An 11,161-nucleotide genomic window follows, 5' to 3' on the forward strand; every position below is an offset into this window, starting at 1 on the left:
TCTGGTGGGGAAGCTGGTCCTGATTTCCAGCTGCTGCTTTGGGAGTCCCCACTGGCCCCTTGTTTCTGGTGTGTCTCCCCTGGGACCCCCCTTGCCCTGACCATCGGCGCCTCCTTCTGGGAATCTTCTGATTCGCTGGAGAAGCTCATGGAATCTCTCGGGTCACTGTCATACTCCCCTACGCTGCCCTCAGATTCTTCCCCTTCGCTCTCCATTTCCTCTCTCCCCTGTACCTCTGTTCCTGAGCCCCTGACAGGTGTTAATGCACATTGACCTAGAAATCGCAAAGTGTGTGTAATGAAACCAAAATAACACAATACCGTCTTTCGCTTCCATATGCGTAGAAAGAAGACGCATAAGCTTTGATTGGTATTATTTCAATTTGCATGGTGTTTTTTGGGTGTGCACCAGAATCACCCCCAACGAAAGCAAAAAAAATTTTTGGGTTCCATCTTCATAAAAAGAAGATGATAAAGCTCTGATTGGGTTATTTCAAATTGGTGGTTTTTTGGTTAGAATGCACATTCACCCAAAAATCGCAGTGACATGTTTTTTATCAGCCTAAATCAAGCTAGGTGTTTTGGTTCCACCTCAATAGAAAGAGGACAAATAAGCTTGGATTCACCCTGACCCTAACCCTAACCCTAACCCTAACCCTAACCCTAACCCTAACCCTAACCCTAACCTTAACCCTAACCCTAGCAAAGCGATGTGTAATAAGCCTAAACAAAGCCAAACAGGTTGTTTTGTGTTCCAGCTACATAGAAAGAAGAATCTTGGATTTCACTTACTTCAAGTCGTGTTCTTTGGTGTTAATGCACATTGACCCAGAAATCGCAAAGTGTGTGTAATGAAACGAAAATAACGCAACACCGTTTTTCCGCTTCCATATGCGTAGAAAGAAGCCGAATAAGCTTTCATTGAATCATAGAATCATAGAGTTGGAAGAGACCACAAGGGCCATCGAGTCCAACCCCCTGCCAAGCAGGAAACACCATCAGAGCACTCCTGACATATGGTTGTCAAGCCTCTGCTTAAAGACCTCCAAAGTAGGAGACTCCACCACACTCCTTGGCAGCAAATTCCACTGTCGAACAGCTCTTACTGTCAGGAAGTTCTTCCTAATGTTTAGGTGGAATCTTCTTTCTTGAAGTTTGGATCCATTGCTCCGTGTCCGCTTCTCTGGAGCAGCAGAAAACAACCTTTCTCCCTCCTCTATGTGACATCCTTTTATATATTTGAACATGGCTATCATATCACCCCTTAACCTCCTCTTCTCCAGGCTAAACATGCCCAGCTCACTTAGCAGTTCCTCATAAGGCATCGTTTCCAGGACTTTGACCATTTTGGTTGTCCTCCTCTGGAAACGTTCCAGTTTGTGAGTGTCCTTCTTGAATTGTGGTGCCCAGAACTGGACACAGTACTCCAGGTGAGGTCTGACCAGAGCAGAATACAGTGGCACTATTACTTCGCTTGATCTAGATGCTATACTCCTATTGATGCAGCCCAGAATTGCATTGGCTTTTTAAGCTGCCGCGTCACACTGTTGGCTCATGTCAAGTTTGTTGTCAACTCGGAGGACAGATGAGATGACAATTTGTGCATTTAGTTGCTTCAATTTCCTGCCGAGAGCCTCGTAGTCTCTTTCGATCTTCTGGAAGCTATTGCTTGCAGTGTCATTGGTTCCCACATGAACCAAGAGGAAGGGGTATTTGTCAGTGGGTTTTATGATTCCTTGCAGTCGTTCAGTTACATATTGGATCTTAGCCCCGGGGAGACAGCACAGTTCCCGTGACATCTTGTCAGGCCCACAGATCACTGCTTCTGTTCCCTCAGTAGGGAACCCCCTATCACCACTACACGCCTCCTCTTGGGTTTGGTCGGGGTTCTTCCGTGAGCTGTCCATTCCAAGGTCGCCTGCACATTCCCTGAGGACTGACTTTGCTTCTCATCTTCATATACCTGATCGACTGTAATGAGGGAGAGATCCTCAAATGGAGTCTGCTCTTCGTCTTCCATGCTAGGGGAGAGTACCTCAAAGCGATTGTGTATTTCTAAACAATCAGAGCGAACCCTGGGCCTCCTTCTTCTTTGAGTCACATTTCTCCATATATCTGGCTCCTGTGTTGGTGAACTAGCCTCCTTCTCAGGGGAGTCCCCTGTCTCCTCCTTGGTGGAGACGGTGTGCTCTGTTGCTTCCAAGAAGAGCTCCAGCTCTCTAATTCTTTGGAGCGTAGCTACACGTTCCTCCAGTTGCTGGACTTTGTCTTTTAAGAGGGCAATCAACATGCAATTGCTGCAGGTAAAGCTGCCTGCAACCTTTGGCAAGATGGCAAACATTGTGCAGGAACTGCAGGCGACTGCAGCTGTTCCCTCCCCCTCCATCTTGAGAATGTGTCGTTGGGGGTGGCTACAGCGGTCCTCCATCATAAAAAGCGTGAAGACAGGACAAATAACAACTAATCAGCCACAAAGAAACACACACAAACAAGAAAACGCTTTTTGCTCCTTCAACTGCTGCCCTGCTAGCTCTGATAAGCTCCTCCCACAGCTAATCCCCTGCCTCAACAGAAACCCTGCCCCCTCTGACCTTTGCACAGGGAGAACAGTTAATCAGCCACAAAGAAAGACACACACACAAGAAAACCCTTTTTACTCCTTCTTCAACTGCTGCCCTGCTAGGTCTGATAAGCTCCTCCCACAGCTAATCACCTGCCTCAACAGAAACCCTGCCCCCTCTGACCTTTGCACAGGGAGAACAGCTAATCAGCCACAAAGAAACACACACACACAAACACGAAAACCCTTTTTGCTCCTTCTTCAACTGCTGCCCTGCTAGCTCTGATAAGCTCCTCCCACAGCTAATCACCTGCCTCAACAGAAACCCTGCCCCCTCTGACCTTTGCACAGGGAGAACAGCTAATCAGCCACAAAGAAACACACATACACAAGTAAACCCTTTTTGCTCCTTCTTTAACTGCTGCCCTGCTAGCTCTGATAAGCTCCATCCACAGCTAATCACCTGCCTCAACAGAAACCCTGCCCCCTCTGACCTTTGCACAGGGAGAACAGCTAGTCAGCCACAAAGAAACACACACACACACAAGAAAACCCTTTTTGCTCCTTTGTCAACTGCTGCCCTGCTAGATCTGATAAGCTCCTCCCACAGCTAATCACCTGCCTCAACAGAAACCCTGCCCCCTCTGACCTTTGCACAGGGAGAACAGCTAATCAGCCACAAAGAAACACACAGACACAAGAAAACCCTTTTTGCTCTTTCTTCAACTGCTGCACTGCTAGCTCTAATAAGCTCCTCCCAGAGCTAATCACCTGCGTCAAGAAAAACCCTGCCCCCTCTGACCTTTGCACAGGGAGAACAGCTAGTCAGCCACAAAGAAACACACACACACACACGAAAACCCTTTTTGCTCCTTCTTCAACTGCTGCCCTGCTAGCTCTGATAAGCTCCTCCCACAGCTAATCACCTGCCTCAACAGAAACCCTGCCCCCTCTGACCTTTGCACAGGGAGAACAGCTAGTCAGCCACAAAGAAACACACACACACAAGAAAACCCTTTTTGCTCCTTCTTCAACTGCTGCACTGCTAGCTCTGATAAGCTCCTCCCAGAGCTAATCACCTGCCTCAACAGAAACCCTGCCCCCTCTGACGTTTGCACTGGGAGAACAGCAACAAAGAAACACACACACACACACACACACACACACACAAGAAAACCCTTTCTGCTCCTTCTTCAACTGCTGCCCTGCTAGCTCTGATAAGCTCCTCCCAGAGCTAATCACCTGCCTCAACAAAAACCCTGCCCCCTCAGACGTTTGCACAGGGAGAACAGCTAATCAGCCACAAAGAAACACACACAAACAAGAAAACCCTGTTTGCTCCTTCTTCAACTGCTGCCCTGCTAGCTCTGGTAAGCTCCTCCCACAGCTAATCACCTGCCTCAACAGAAACCCTGCCCCCTCTGACCTTTGCACAGGGAGAACAGCTAGTCAGCCACAAAGAAACACACACACACACACAAGAAAACCCTTTTTGCTCCTTCGTCAACTGCTGCCCTGCTAGATCTGATAAGCTCCTCCCACAGCTAATCACCTGCCTCAACAGAAACCCTGCCCCCTCTGACCTTTGCACAGGGAGAACAGCTAATCAGCCACAAAGAAACACACAGACACAAGAAAACCCTTTTTGCTCTTTCTTCAACTGCTGCACTGCTAGCTCTAATAAGCTCCTCCCAGAGCTAATCACCTGCGTCAAGAAAAACCCTGCCCCCTCTGACCTTTGCACAGGGAGAACAGCTAGTCAGCCACAAAGAAACACACATACACGAAAACCCTTTTTGCTCCTTCTTCAACTGCTGCCCTGCTAGCTCTGATAAGCTCCTCCCACAGCTAATCACCTGCCTCAACAGAAACCCTGCCCCCTCTGACCTTTGCACAGGGAGAACAGCTAATCAGCCACAAAGAAACACACAGACACAAGAAAACCCTTTTTGCTCTTTCTTCAACTGCTGCACTGCTAGCTCTAATAAGCTCCTCCCAGAGCTAATCACCTGCGTCAAGAAAAACCCTGCCCCCTCTGACCTTTGCACAGGGAGAACAGCTAGTCAGCCACAAAGAAACACACACACACACACGAAAACCCTTTTTGCTCCTTCTTCAACTGCTGCCCTGCTAGCTCTGATAAGCTCCTCCCACAGCTAATCACCTGCCTCAACAGAAACCCTGCCCCCTCTGACCTTTGCACAGGGAGAACAGCTAGTCAGCCACAAAGAAACACACACACACAAGAAAACCCTTTTTGCTCCTTCTTCAACTGCTGCACTGCTAGCTCTGATAAGCTCCTCCCAGAGCTAATCACCTGCCTCAACAGAAACCCTGCCCCCTCTGACGTTTGCACTGGGAGAACAGCAACAAAGAAACACACACACACACACACACACACACACACACACACACACACACACAAGAAAACCCTTTCTGCTCCTTCTTCAACTGCTGCCCTGCTAGCTCTGATAAGCTCCTCCCAGAGCTAATCACCTGCCTCAACAAAAACCCTGCCCCCTCAGACGTTTGCACAGGGAGAACAGCTAATCAGCCACAAAGAAACACACACAAACAAGAAAACCCTGTTTGCTCCTTCTTCAACTGCTGCCCTGCTAGCTCTGGTAAGCTCCTCCCACAGCTAATCACCTGCCTCAACAGAAACCCTGCCCCCTCTGACCTTTGCACAGGGAGAACAGCCACAAAGAAACACACACACACACAGACACACACACAAGAAAACCCTTTTTGCTCCTTCTTCAACTGCTGCCCTGCTAGCTCTGATAAGCTCCTCCCACAGCTAAATCACCTGCGTCAACAAAAACCCTGCCCCCTCTGACCTTTGCACAGGGAGAACAGCTAGTCAGCCACAAAGGAACACACACACACAAGAAAACCGTTTTTGCAAATTATTTCAAATTGGTGTTTTTGTTGCACATTCACTCAAAAATCGCAGAGTGACATTTTTGTTATCACCCCAAATCAAAGATGTTTTGTTTCCATCGCAATAGAAGGAGGACAAATAAGCTTGGATTGTTCTTTCGGTGGTAATTCACTTTTACTCTAACCCTACCCCTACCCCTAACTCTAACCCTAACCCCAACGCTGACCCTAACTGTAACCCTAAACCTAACCCTGACCCTAACCCTAACCCTGACCCTGACCCTGACCCTAACCCGAACCCGAACCCGAACCCGAACCCGAACCCTAACTATAACCATAACCCAAACCCAAACCCGAACCTTTGATTGGTCTTATTTCAATTCGCATCGTGTTTTTTGGATGTTTTTTCGGAATCACCCCCGACCAAAGCAAAAAGGTCCTCTGCCATCTACATAAAAAGAAGATGATAAAGCTCTGATTGGGCTTATTTCAAATTGGGTTTTTTGGGGTTAGAATGCACAATCACCCAAAAATCGCAGTGACATGATTTTTATCAGCCCAAATCAAGCATACGTTGTTTGGTTCCATCTCAATAGGCAGAGGACGAATAAGCTTGGATTGTTCTTTCTTTGGTCATTCACCCCGACCCTAACCCTAACCCTAACCCTAACGCTAACCCCAACCCCAACCCCAACCCCAACCCTACCCCTAACCCTAACCCCAACCCTAACTGTAACCCTAACCCTAACACAAGCAAAGTGTAGTGTAATAAGCCTAAACAAAGGCAAAGAGGTTGTTTTGTGTTCCTGCTACATAGAAAGAAGAATCTTGGATATCGCAACCAAAATGGTCAAAGGCCTGGAAACGATGCCTTATGAGGAACGGCTAAGGGAGCTGGGCATGTTTAGCCTGGAGAAGAGGAGGTTAAGGGGTGATATGATAGCCATGTTCAAATATATAAAAGGATGTCACATAGAGGAGGGAGAAAGGTTGTTTTCTGCTGCTCCAGAGAAGCGGACACGGAGCAGTGGATCCAAACTACAAGAAAGAAGATTCTACCTAAACATTAGGAAGAACTTCCTGACAGTAACAGCTGTTCGACAGTGGAATTTGCTGCCAAGGAGTGTGGTGGAGTCTCCTTCTTTGGAGGTCTTTAAGCAGAGGCTTGACAACCATATGTCAGGAGTGCTCTGATGGTGTTTCCTGCTTGGCAGGGGGTTGGACTCGATGGCCCTTGTGGTCTCTTCCAACTCTATGATTCTATGATTCTATGATTCTATGATTCTATGATCGCTTATTTCAAGTCGTGTTCTTTGGTGTTCATGCACATTGACCCAGAAATCGCAAAGTGTGTGTAATGAAACGAAAATAACACAAGACCGTCTTTTCGCTTCCATATGCGTAGAAAGAAGCCGAATAATCTTTGATTGGTCTTATTTCAATTCACATGGTGTTTTTTGGGAATCACCCCCAACCAAAGCAAAAAGGTGTTTTGGGTTCCATCTACATAAAAAGAAGATGATAAAGCTCTGATTGGGCTTATTTCAAATTGGTGTTTTTGGGTCTAGAATGCACATTCATTCAAAAATCGCAGAGTGACATTTTCGTTATCAGCCCAAATCAAGGATAGGTGTTTTGGTTCCATCTCAATAGAAAGAGGACGAATAAACTTGGATTTTTCTTTCGATGGTCATTCACCCTGACCCTAACCCTAATCCTAGCAAAGCGAAGTGTAATAAGCCTAAACAAAGCCAAACAGGTTGTTTTGTGTTCCAGCTAAATAGAAAGAAGAATCTTGGATTTCGCTTATTTCAAGTCGTGTTCTTTGGTGTTAATGCACATTGACCCAGAAATCGCAAAGTGTGTGTAATGAGACCAACATAACACAACACCGTCTTTTCGCTTCCATATGCGTAGAAAGAAGCCGAATAAGCTTTGATTGGTCTTATTTCAATTCGCATGGTGTTTTTTGGGTGTGCACTGGAATCACCCCCAACCAAAGCAAAAAGGTGTTTTGGGTGCTGTCAGGGGTACAGGGACAGAGGCACAGGGAAGGCAGGAAATGGAGAGCGATGGAGAGGAATCCCAGGAGAGCGAGGAAGAGGATAGCAATGACGCAGGGGATTCCATGAGTCTCTCCAGCGAATCAGAGAACAGGTTGGCGTTGGTCTTTTGTGAGCTGAGACCTGAGGCAGCCCTGACAGTAAGTACCCTCCCAAAAGTACTCAAATTTTTTTTTTTTGCGAAGCTCACGAAGTTTGGCGGCCATGAGTATGGAGGAGCAGATAGCTGATCTACGCAACGCAGTCTCCCAGCTTACCACTGCGGTAGTGGTCTCCCAGAAGAAGGGGGAAGAGGCGGAAAAGCGATGCCAGGATCTGCAAGCCAGGTGGGATCATGCATGCCAAGTGGGATTCCCGGGGTCCAGATCTGCAGGCGTAGGACTGGGCAGAAGGGGAGGCAACTTGGTAGCCCACTTTGATGGGAACCTGAAGCAGTACCCCAGTTTTCGAGCAGACGTCGAATATGCGTTGCATTTGCTTCGCGACGACTTTAAAGATGAGGAGGAGAAGGTGGGGTTCATTGTGTCCCACTTGCATGGGGAAGCGAGGGCTTGGCTGCGCAATCTGTGGCGCGAAGATTGTCCTGCTCGAAGGGACTCAGATGAATTTATCAAAGCCATGGACGCTTGCTTCCAATCTACCGTGGATGTGGATATAGCACGCAAGGAGCTGCATGGTTTAAGGCAAGGCAAGGCTACAGTACGTCAGTATCATGCTAGGTTTTTTGCCTTGCTGAATGTACTGAAATGGGAGAAAGATTCCCTGGCAGTAAGAGACTTGTTTTGGGAGGGGTTGTCTGGCCCTGTAAAAGATGAATTGGCAAGGGGGGTCAGACCTCAAACCCTAGCAGAACTTGTGCAGCGGGCGCTCGCCATTGGAGTGCGCCACGAAGAACGCCCTTGGCGCAATGAGGAGGGTCGCCAGCTTCACACACCCTCTAGAGCGCCTCCTTTCCTTCCCAGGGATCTAGGACGTACGCGTCCCTCACCTCAGCTGCAGGCAGGGGAGGAACCAATGGAACTTGGTGGTGCACAGGCTCAGTCAGCTGCCGGAGCCCCAGCGTCCGGAGCAGTCAAGACGAAGCCTCCTAGAGGGAACAGGAAGTGTTACATCTGTGACAGTGCGATGCACATGGCCAAAGAGTGTCCCCAGAGGCTCCAAAAGCACACTGCAGCCTTAGCAACAGTAACTGCAGCAGCACTACCTGAAGAGCAATTTCAGGGAAACGACAATGCCTGGCTGGAAGCAGAAATGCTGGGGCACAGCCAGGCGAGTCAGTAGGACAGTCCCCAGCGCTTTTGCAGCATACAAACCCCCTGCCACCCAAGCCAGTGGTGCAGCTCACTGCAACTCTCCAGCTACCTAATGGACGCACCCTGGAAGTCCCCATTACAATTGACAGTGGGAGCAACGCAGACTTCGTGGGGGTGCACTTCGTCAAGCAGCATCGCATAGAGCTCCTACCAGCCACGCTGCCATTGAACGTCGTCACAGTGGATGGCAGGAAGCTGCTGGGTGGGCAGGTGGTACAACAGACGCCACCCATGGTAATGCAGATTGGCAATCACCGAGAAGTCATCAGTTTCAACGTCACCCGCCTGTCAGACACACCTATAGTGTTAGGCATGAGTTGGCTGGATAGGCACAGCCCAACCATGGCGTGGTACCAGCGGCAGCTCACTTTCGGCTCGTCCTATTGCGCGCAGCATTGCATCCAGACCGGTCAGGAGGAGGAGGGCCAAGAGGAGGGGCAGCAGCTAAGTCTCAGCATGGCGCAAGCAGTACCCCTCAAGTACAAGGGGTTTTTGGAGGTCTTCTGCGAAAAGGAGGCTGACCAGTTGCCACCCCACCGGCCCTACGATTGCGCAATTGACCTCTTGCCAGGGACAACGCTGCCGCCTGTGAAGCTGTATTCCATGTCCGAGGATGAGCTGCAGGAGCTCAGGGAGTTCATAGATCACAACCTGCAGCGGGGATTCATCCGAGAATCAAAGGCTGTAGGGGGCAGTCCTGTGTTTTTCGTGAAGAAGAAGGACACGCCCCAAAAGAGGCTGATCGTAGACTTTAGATTCATAAACTCGAAGACAAAGCCCGCGGCCTTTCCCATGCCCAAGATTGACGACCTGCTCGCGACGGTGCGGAAAGGGAAGATCTTCACCAAGTTGGATCTCCGCGGAGCTTACAATCTCATACGCGTGCGAGAGGGTGATGAGTGGAAGACGGCCATGTTCACGCCGTTGGGCACCTATGAATACAGAGTTATGCCGTTTGGTCTCCAGAATGGCTCCCACTATTTCCAAGCTTTTATGCACCACGTGCTAGCGGGACTCCTCTACAAGAAGTGCGTATGTTTCCTCGACGAAATTCTGATCTTCTCGGAATCGCCGGAGGCTCACGAGAGCGACGTTAAGGAGGTCCTGCAGAGGCTACGGGAGCACAGGCTTTACGCCAAGCTGGAGAAGTGCCAATTCGACGTGACGGAGGTGGATTTTCTGGGCTATAGGCTGTCCGACAGGGGACTAGCCATGGAGAGCGCCAAGGTCCGCGCGGTGTTGAACTGAAAAAGCCTGCGAAATCGGAAGGAGGTCCAGAGGTTCGTCGGCTTCGCCAACTTTTACCGCAAGTTCATCAGGGGTTTCACCAGGGAGACGGCAGCTATCACGGACACTCTCAGCTCCAAGAAGAAGAAGTTCACCTGGACGGACCAGGCGGAGCAGTCCTTCAGGAGACTTAAGAGTCTCTTCGCGTCCGAAGAACAGCTGCTACACGTGAATCCCGGCAGGCCCATGAGGGTTGAGACTGACGCATCTGACAGAGCGGTGGGGGCCGTCCTTTTACAGGAAGACCCGCAGGGGAACTGGAGGCCCTGCGCTTTCTACTCCCGGAAGCTCAGCAAGTCGGAACAGAACTACACCATCTGGGACAGGGAGTTGCTGGCCATCCACGCGGCTTTCAAGGCGTGGAGGCACTTCCTCATTGGAGCCAAGCACACCGTGCAGGTCCGCACGAACTACAAGAACCTAGAGTACTGGCGCACGGCGAAGCTACAGAGCCAGAGGCACATACGCTGGGCAGAGTTCTTTGCGGACTTCGATTTCAGGATTGAGTACATCCCAGGCGACAACAATGTCATAGCAGATGCGCTCTCCAGGAAACCGCAGTATCTCGAGGAAGCGGCACCTGTGGGAGCCAAGCACATTTTTGCACCGCAGGCGTGGGCGTGCGCTTCAGCCACCGTGGACCTGGAGGCGGTGCGTTGCGCGCTGCAGACGGATCCGTTCGCACAGTCCAAGATGGAAGAGGTGCAGAGAGGCACAGCGAGGGACGACGAGTTCCAGATACGCGACGGCCTGCTAACCCGTAAAGGTGCTCTCTACATTCCGGGAGACGATCTCCGCGCGAAGGTTCTGCAGCAGTTGCACGACGCACCCAGCGCTGGCCACTTCGGCAAGGAAAAGACGGCGGAATTAGTGGCCAGAGACTTTTGGTGGCCCCAGATGCGAGGGGAGGTCGCGGACTACGTCGCCAGGTGTGACACTTGCCAAAGGTCCAAGCCAGTGCACCAGAAACCAGCGGGACTGCTGGAACCATTGGAGACGCCACTGCAACCGTGGGAGAGGGTGGCGCTGGACTTTGTCACTGATCTGCCCAGTTCG

The sequence above is a fragment of the Podarcis bocagei genome, assembly GCF_964188305.1.
Source record: "Podarcis bocagei genome assembly, chromosome: W".
Taxonomy (NCBI): domain Eukaryota; kingdom Metazoa; phylum Chordata; class Lepidosauria; order Squamata; family Lacertidae; genus Podarcis; species Podarcis bocagei.